Source organism: Haliotis asinina, chromosome 7 (genome assembly GCF_037392515.1).
Source record: "Haliotis asinina isolate JCU_RB_2024 chromosome 7, JCU_Hal_asi_v2, whole genome shotgun sequence".
Classification (NCBI taxonomy): domain Eukaryota; kingdom Metazoa; phylum Mollusca; class Gastropoda; order Lepetellida; family Haliotidae; genus Haliotis; species Haliotis asinina.
Genome location: NC_090286.1, coordinates 26,518,644 through 26,527,960, shown reverse-complemented (window position 1 = coordinate 26,527,960; position 9,317 = coordinate 26,518,644). Strand labels below are relative to the sequence as shown.

Below are 9,317 nucleotides of genomic sequence, written 5' to 3'. Positions count from 1 at the left end.
ATTTCAATTTAAAAAATAATTTTTTTTCAGGATTTTCGCACAGCTAAGAGAAAACTCAATTTTCCTGCTAAGGCAAGACGACAGTATGATCCTGTTAGTTTGCACCAAGCATTTGCTGCCACCCAGACTGGGATGTCGGTTTATCGTGCTGCGCTCCAGTATGGTGTTCCGGAGTCAACTCCGGACAGGACAAGGGGTAATGTTGCAGTTGGTGCACAGCCGGGTGGAGATACCCTTCTCTCCCATGAAGAGGAGAAACAGTTAGTTAAACATGTTAAATACATGTCTTCTATAGGCTATGGGCACACCAAACTTAATGTACTATATCTTGCTGCAGACTTCGCAGTCACTCAAGGTAAAAAAAACACCAACTGACAAACCTTTGAGTGACAACTGGTTTTATGGTTTCCTGAGACGCTGGCCTGACTTGAAATTGGCGAAACCTCAAAAACTCTCAATGCTGCGAGCTCAATATGCATCTAAAGAAGTCCTCTCTGCATACTTCAGAGAATTGGCCACCCTCATTACGCTTCATGATTTCTACCACATGACAAGCCTGAACGCGTCTTTAACTTGGATGAAACGGGTGTGACAACTGAACACGCACCACCCAAGATTGTATGTGTTGCTACATGTCAACCACAGGCTGTTACGTCCCCAAGGTCCTCTACAGTAACCATCATTGAAGGACAACCCCCCCCCCCCCCCCCCTTTCTTTTATGTATTTCCTGGGAAGAGATGGAATGATGGATTACTAACAGGTGCTCCATCAGGTTCCTCTGGTTCCATGTCAGTGAGTGGCTGGTCCAACACAAATATATTTCAGGACTATCTGACCAAACACTTCATCAAGTATGCTGGTATTTCAGCAGATCCGTCAGGACCCAAGACTCTTCTTCTCTGTGACGGCCATAGATCACATGTTTCTTTGACGCTTGTGGTATGGGCGAAAATGCACAACATAATTTTATTCGTGCTGCCACCTCACACAAGACACATCACACAACCACTGTATTTGGACCCTTTAAATGTATGTACAACAGAGAATGCCAGCTCTTTCTTCAACAGAATCTAGGAATGAAGATCACAAAGTATGAAGTTGCCAAGCTCACAGCTAAACCCTACTTGAAAGCCCTCTCTCCAGAAACCTAACTTCAGCATTCAGAAAATCTGGCATCTTCCCTCTCTGCAATCATGCATATCCTGAGATGTTGGTCTCACCGGCTAATATCTATGCTGCTGCACAAGATCAGAATCAGAATCAGAATCAGAATAAGGAAAATGAAGTGCGGGCATCAGCTACCATTCCACGATCCTCATCACAGGCATCAGCTACTAGTCCATCATCATTTTCACAGAACGAACACAAGTTCTTTGAGGAGAGGAAAATCACTCCAGTGACCGCCAAACCGAAAAAGAAGAGATTTGTACCACCATATCTTGGAGGAAACCTGCTCAAACAGAAAAATGTAAACATCATGAAATCAACAAAAAAAGCCCACTCAACTAAAAAGAAAGAATTTGTTCCTCCGGTAAAGAAAAACAAACCTTCAATAGAAATAACAAACACGTCTACTTCAAGTCCACAGCCTGGTCCATCGGCATACTATGTAGATGTTTCGGACAACAGCAATTCGTCCCCTGCGTCTGATGATGACTATGAAAATTGTTGTGTTTGTGGTAAGAACAGTCCTCCAGCCATGAGGTCCCTCCCCTATCTTGTCATAGTGAAGTGGGCTCAGTGTGACAAGTGTCAGCACTGGACCCATTTTTCATTTTGCACTGACATCACTTGTGTGAGGCGCCACAGTGAATTTCTCTGTCCACATTGTGAATAAATTCTCTAAATGACTGTGAAACTAATTTGATTGAACATTTGTGCATTCTATTTTTGGGATAATGTTTCATTATGGACACAGTTTTGTGCAACTTGGATAGCCAAAAAATTTCTCAACCGTTTTCACACTGAGGTGAGTAAAGAAATTTCATTTTCTTTCCCTATTTCACTTTGCAATCCGAGTTTTAGTGTTTACCGCGATACGATGGAGTCATCTCCTTTGGTAAATATTAACCGACTTCGTTCGTCTAATGGCTCTCGCTGAAACACTATCAAAGTTAAAATAATATTTTCTACACAAATGTGCTGATTTCCCCTGAATGTCATTGTAATAGGGTTTCATGATGAAAAAGACCTCATAAGATCCAAATTCTCTTGACGATTACGGATATGCTAAGTACCGCAACAGGCTACATGTATACGATTCTTCCATTTGTAGCGAGACCTCTACCACTTTTCTACAGTTATCCCATAGAAATACAATACATGGATACCATTCTCCCATGTGTAGCTTGAATTCTACCTCAATACCACAGTCATTCCACGAAATACTAAGATATGTATACCATTCTGAGATGTTTGGCATGACTTCTACCACTATACCACAGTTATTCCATCAAACTCTACTCTATGTATACCATTCTGCCATGTTTGGCATGACTTCTACCACTACACCACAGTTATTCCATGAAACACTAAGATATGTATACCATTCTGCCAAGTGTGGCGTGACTTCTACCACTTTTCTGCAGTTAATACATGAAAATAAAATACATAGATACCATTCTGCCATGTGTAGCTTGATTTCTACCACTCTACCACAGTTATTACATAAAACCGTTATCAATGTATATCATTCTGCCATGTTTGGCATGACCTTTACCACTGTGAGACAGTTATTCCATAAAACTCTAATCCATGTATACTATTCTCCCGTGTGTGGCCTGACTTCTACCACTATACCACAGTTGTTTTATGAAACTAAAATACATAGATACCATTCTGCCATGTATAGCTTGATTTCTACCACTATACCACAGTTATTGATAAAACCGTAATCCATGTATATCATACTGCCTTGTGTGGCGTGAATTGTACTAATATTCTGCTGATATATCTGAAAATACATGTATACGAGTCTTCCATGTGTAGCGAGACATCTGACACTTTTCTACAGATATGTATACCATTCTGCCATGTGTGGCGTGACTTCTACCACAATACCAAAGTTATTCCACGAAACTCTACTATATGTATACCATTCTGCCAGGTGTGGCGTCACGTCTACCACTCTACCACAGTTATTCAATTAAACTCTAATCCATACATACCATTCTGCCTTGTGTGGCCTGACTTCTACCACTATAACATAGTTATTTCATGAAACTCTAAGACATGTTTACTTGATTTCTACCACTATACCACAGTTATCGCATAAAACCGTTATCTATGTATACCATTCTGCCATGTGTGGCGCAACTTCTTTCACAATATCACAGTTATTCCATGAAACACTAAGATATGTATACCATTCTGCCAAGTCTGGAGTGACATCTTTCACTATACCACAGTTATTCCATGAAACGCTAGGATATGTATACCATTTTGCCATGTGTGGCGTGACGTTCGCCACTATACCACAGTTATTCCATCAAACTCTAATCCATGCATACCATTCTCCCATGTGTGGCATGACTTCTACCACTATTCTGCGGTTAATGCATGAAAATAAAATATATAAATACCATTCTACCATTTGTAGCTTGATTTCTACCACTATACCACAGTTATTACATAACACCCTAAGACATGTATACATGAATTCTTTTACTATACCACAGTTATTGCATAAAACCATTATCTATGTATAACATTCTGCTATGTGTGGCGCAACTTCTTTCACAATACCACAGTTATTCCATGAAACTCTACTATATTTATACCATTCTGTTAAGTGTGGCGTCATGTCTCAAACTATACCAAAGTAAACACTAAGATATGCATACTGTCAACGGGTGGATGTGATCATCATCGGCTCGTGGTGAATTAGCTGATGATTTCGATGGACACTACGTTGACGAAGACAAATGAATACGTTGATGAAGACGAAGGCATGGTTTAGTTCGAACTTCTTTATTTGGTTTCACAAGACATGACAAACAACTATACATGAATGAGGTGAGCGGACTTCCAGCTCAACCTCAGGGCCTTTCCAGCGAGCGGCATAATCCTGCTCGCGGTCGTCCCTGCAAAGACAGTCGGAATGTCGGTCTCCACACTCACATCTCACCTCCCAGTATAGATGTGAGTATACATATATATAGTTTTTAACAACAATAGACAGGCAAAGATTCAACAATGGACAGATAGAGAAACTAATAGCACTTCCTTCTACAGTTGATGGGATGACAGACACAGCCAACGGGGATAACCAATAAAGGCCATAAACGTCATATACAGTAATTAATGGAAGTGACAAAGAGGAACGAGGTAGCTGACAAAACAATGTACTCTGCGGCAGTGATAAAGATCAAGATTGCAGAATAATAATAATAACTAAATATCATATAGCCTGGCTACCTAGTTTGTGGACTGTAGAAATATTTGGACATGGCTGTCCTGAAGTAGACACTATAACAACCGTTCTGCTAAGTGTGGCGTTATTTCTACTACTATTCAGCAGTTAAAACGTGAAAATAAATGCATGTATACGATTCTTCCATGTGTAGCGAGACATCTGATACATTTCTACAGTTATTACATAGAAAAACAATACATAGATACCATTCTAGCATGCGTACCTTGATTTCTAACACTCTATCATAGTTATTACATAAAACCCCGAATTATGTATACCATTCTGACATGTGTGGCGTGATAACTTTCAGTATACCACAGTTATTCCATGAATCACTAAGATATGTATACCGTTCCGCTAAGTGTGGCGTGACTTTTCCTACTATTCTGCAGTTAAAACGTGAACAAAATGTATACGATTCTTCCATGTGTAGCGAGGCATCTACCACTTTTCTACAGTTATTACACAGAAATACAATGCATGGATACCATTTTACTATGTGTAGCTTGATTTCTACCACTATACCACAGTTATTACAGAAACCCCTAATCTATGTATACCATTCTGTGCTGTTTGACGTAACTTCTACCACTATTCTGCAGTTAATACATGGAAATAAAACACATAGATACTGTTCTGCCATGTGTAGCTTGATTTCTACCATTATACCACAGTTATTACATAAAACCGTTATCAATGTATACCAATCTGCCATGTGTGGCGTCACGTGTACCATCATACGATACTTTTTACATAGGACTCTAATCCATGTATACCATTCTGCGTTATGTCGCCTGACTTCTACCACTAACACGACAGTTATTTCATGAAACTCTAAGACATGTTTACTTTTGCCAAGTGTGGCGTCACGTCTACCACTATACCACAGTTTTACATAAAACTCCAATCCATGTATACCATTTTGCCATCTGTGGCCTGACTTCTACCACTATACCACAGTTATTTCATAAAACCGTTATCTATGTATACCATTCTTCTACGTTTGGCATTACTTCTTTCACTATACCACAGTTATTCCATGAAACACTAAGATATGTATACCGTTCTGCTAAGTGTGGCGTGACTTCTACTCCTATTCTGCAGTTAAAAGGTAAAAATAAAATACATGTGTACGATTCTTCCATGTGTAGCGAGACATCTGCTACTTTTCTACAGTTATTACATAGAAATACAATACAGGGATACCATTAAACCATGTGTAGCTTGATTTCTACCAAAGTACCACAGTTATTACATAAAACCGTTATCAATGTATACCATTCTCCCATGTTTGGCATGACTTCTTTCACTATCCAACAGTTATTCCAAGAAACACTAAGATATGCATACTGTCAACGGGTGGATGTGATCATCATCGGCTCGTGGTGAATTAGCTGATGATTTCGATGGACACTACGTTGACGAAGACAAATGAATACGTTGATGAAGACGAAGGCATGGTTTAGTTCGAACTTCTTTATTTGGTTTCACAAGACATGACAAACAACTATACATGAATGAGGTGAGCGGACTTCCAGCTCAACCTCAGGGCCTTTCCAGCGAGCGGCATAATCCTGCTCGCGGTCGTCCCTGCAAAGACAGTCGGAATGTCGGTCTCCACACTCACATCTCACCTCCCAGTATAGATGTGAGTATACATATATATAGTTTTTAACAACAATAGACAGGCAAAGATTCAACAATGGACAGATAGAGAAACTAATAGCACTTCCTTCTACAGTTGATGTGATGACAGACACAGCCGACGGGGATAACCAATAAAGGCCATAAACGTCATATACAGTAATTAATGGAAGTGACAAAGAGGAACAAGGTAGCTGACAAAACAATGTACTCTGCGGCAGTGATAAAGATCAAGATTGCAGAATAATAATAATAACTAAATATCATATAGCCTGGCTACCTAGTTTGTGGACTGTAGAAATATTTGGACATGGCTGTCCTGAAGTAGACACTATAACAACCGTTCTGCTAAGTGTGGCGTTATTTCTACTACTGTTCAGCAGTTAAAACGTGAAAATAAATGCATGTATACGATTCTTCCATGTGTAGCGAGACATCTGACACATTTCTACAGTTATTACATAGAAAAACAATACATAGTTATTACATAAAACTCCAAATTATGTATGCCATTCTGACATGTGTGGCGTGATAACTTTCAGTATACCACAGTTATTCCATGAATCACTAAGATATGTATACCGTTCCGCTAAGAGTGGCGTGACTTCTACTACTATTCTGCAGATAAAAAGTGAAAATAAAATATATGTGTACGATTCTTCCATGTGTAGCGACATATCTCCCACTTCTCTACAGTTATTACACAGAAATGCAATGCAAGGATACCATTCTACCATGTATAGCTTGATTTCTACCAAAGTACCACAGTTATTACATAAAACCGTTTTCAATGTATACCATTCTGTCATGTTTGGCATGGCGTCTATCACTATACCACAGTTATTCCATAAAACACTAAGATATGTATACCATTCTGTCATGTGTGGCGTGACTTCTACTACTATTCTGCAGTTAAAACGTGAAAATAAAATACATAGATACCATTCTGCTATGTGTAACAATATTTCGACCACTATACCAGAGTTATTAAATAAAAGAGGTATCTATGTATACCATTCTGCCATGTGTGGCGTGACTTCTACCACTATTCTCCTGTTAATACATGAAAATAAAATACATAGATACCATTCTGCCTTCTGTAGCTTGATTTCTTTTACTATACCACAGTTATTACATAAAACCGTTATCTATGTATACCATTCTGCCATCTGTGGACTGATTTCTTTTACCATACCACAATTACTCCAAGAAACTCTAAGACATGTATACCATTCCGTCATGTGTTTCGTGGCTTCTACCACTATTCTGCTGTAAATACATGAAAATAAAATACATAGATACCATTCTGCAATGAATAGCTTGATTTCTACCACTCTACCACATTTATCCCATAAAACACTAAGATATGCATACCAGTTTGTCATGTGTGGCATAACTTCTACTACTATTCTGCAGTTAAAAAGTGAAATAAAAATACATGTATCTGATTCTTGTATGTGTAGCGAGACATCTGACACTTTAATACAGTTTATATGTCCAGGTTCCTAAAAGTAAAGGAAATGAAGAGTTTAGTGTTTGAAACAATTGATGTCAATTGATCTACTTGCCTTCATGGGCCCCTCTCGGCTTGATTGCAGACGTCCATCGTCCCTCCTCCTTGGTCCCTCTTCTGTACATGCAGTGTCTTCGCGGCAGTCGTCACTGCCCATTTCTGCCCCCAGGGATCATGATGTCCATGGTCCTGAAAGTGAACATATTCAAAAGACTAGTGTTTGAAGTAGTTGAAGTTAACAGATATATACTTGCCTTTATGAGTATCTATCGACGTGGTGGCAGTCGTCCATCGTCACTCCCTCCGTGGTCCACTTCTGTATATAGAGAGTCTTCGTAGCAGTCGTCACTGCCTCTGGGGGACTTCACGGTCCATTTCTGCCCCCACGATGATGATGTCCACGTTCCTGATAGTAAACATATTGAAGAGTTTAGTGTTTGAAGTAGTTGATGTAAATACATATATACTTGCCTTCATGGGTATCTGTCGACTTGGTGGCAATCGTCCATCGTCCCTCCCTCCGTGGTCCACTTCTGTCCATGATCCTCTGTCTCTGGGGGACTTCACGGTCCATATCTGCCCCCAGGATGATGATGTCCATGTTCCTGATAGTAAATATATTGAAACGTTTAGTGTTTGAAGTAGTTGATGTAAATAGATATATACTTGCCTTTATGGGTATCTGTCGACTTGGTGGCAGTCGTCCATCGTCCCTGCCTCCGTGGTCCACTTCTGTCCATGATCCTCTGTCTCTGGGGGACTTCACGAACCATTTCTGCCCCCAGGATGATGATGTCCACGTTCCTGATAGTAAACATATTGAAGAGTTTAGTGTTTGAAGTAGTTGATGTAAACAGATATATACTTGCCTTCATGGATATCTGTCGACTTGGTGGCAATCGTCCATCGTCCCTCCCTCCGTGGTCCACTTCTGTCCATGATCCTCTGTCTCTGGTGGACTTCACGAACCATTTCTGCCCCCAGGATGATGATGTCCATGTTCCTGATAGTAAATATATTGAAACGTTTAGTGTTTGAAGTAGTTGATGTAAATAGATATATACTTGCCTTTATGGGTATCTGTCGACTTGGTGGCAATCGTCCATCGTCCCTGCCTCCGTGGTCCACTTCTGTCCATGATCCTCTGTCTCTGGGGGACTTCACGGTCCATTTCTGCCCCCAGGATGATGATGTCCATGTTCCTGATAGTAAATATATTGAAACGTTTAGTGTTTGAAGTAGTTGATGTAAATAGATATATACTTGCCTTCATGGGTATCTGTCGACTTGGTGGCAGTCGTCCATCGTCCCTGCCTCCGTGGTCCACTTCTGTCCATGATCCTCTGTCTCTGGGGGACTTCACGAACCATTTCTGCCCCCAGGATGATGATGTCCATGTTCCTGATAGTAAACATATTGAAGAGTTTAGTGTTTGAAGTAGTTGATGTAAATACATATATCCTTGCCTTCATGGGTATCTGTCGACTTGGTGGCAATCGTCCATCGTCCCTCCCTCCGTGGTCCACTTCTCTCCATGATCCTCTGTCTCTGGGGGACTTCACGGTCCATTTCTGCCCCCAGGATGATGATGTCCATGTTCCTGATAGTAAATGTATTGAAGAGTTTAGTGTTTGAAGTAGTTGATGTAAATAGATATATACTTGCCTTTATGGGTATCTGTCGACTTGGTGGCAGTCGTCCATCGTCCCTTTCTCCGTGGTCCACTTCTGTCCATGATCCTCTGT

The 9,317-nt window shown here is 40.2% G+C and overlaps 1 pseudogene; it reads left to right on the top strand.

The window, feature by feature from the left end:
• Nucleotides 1-298: 298 nt before the first annotated feature.
• LOC137291926 (uncharacterized) lies at nucleotides 299-1,838 on the top strand (annotated as a pseudogene).
• Nucleotides 1,839-9,317: the final 7,479 nt, after the last annotated feature.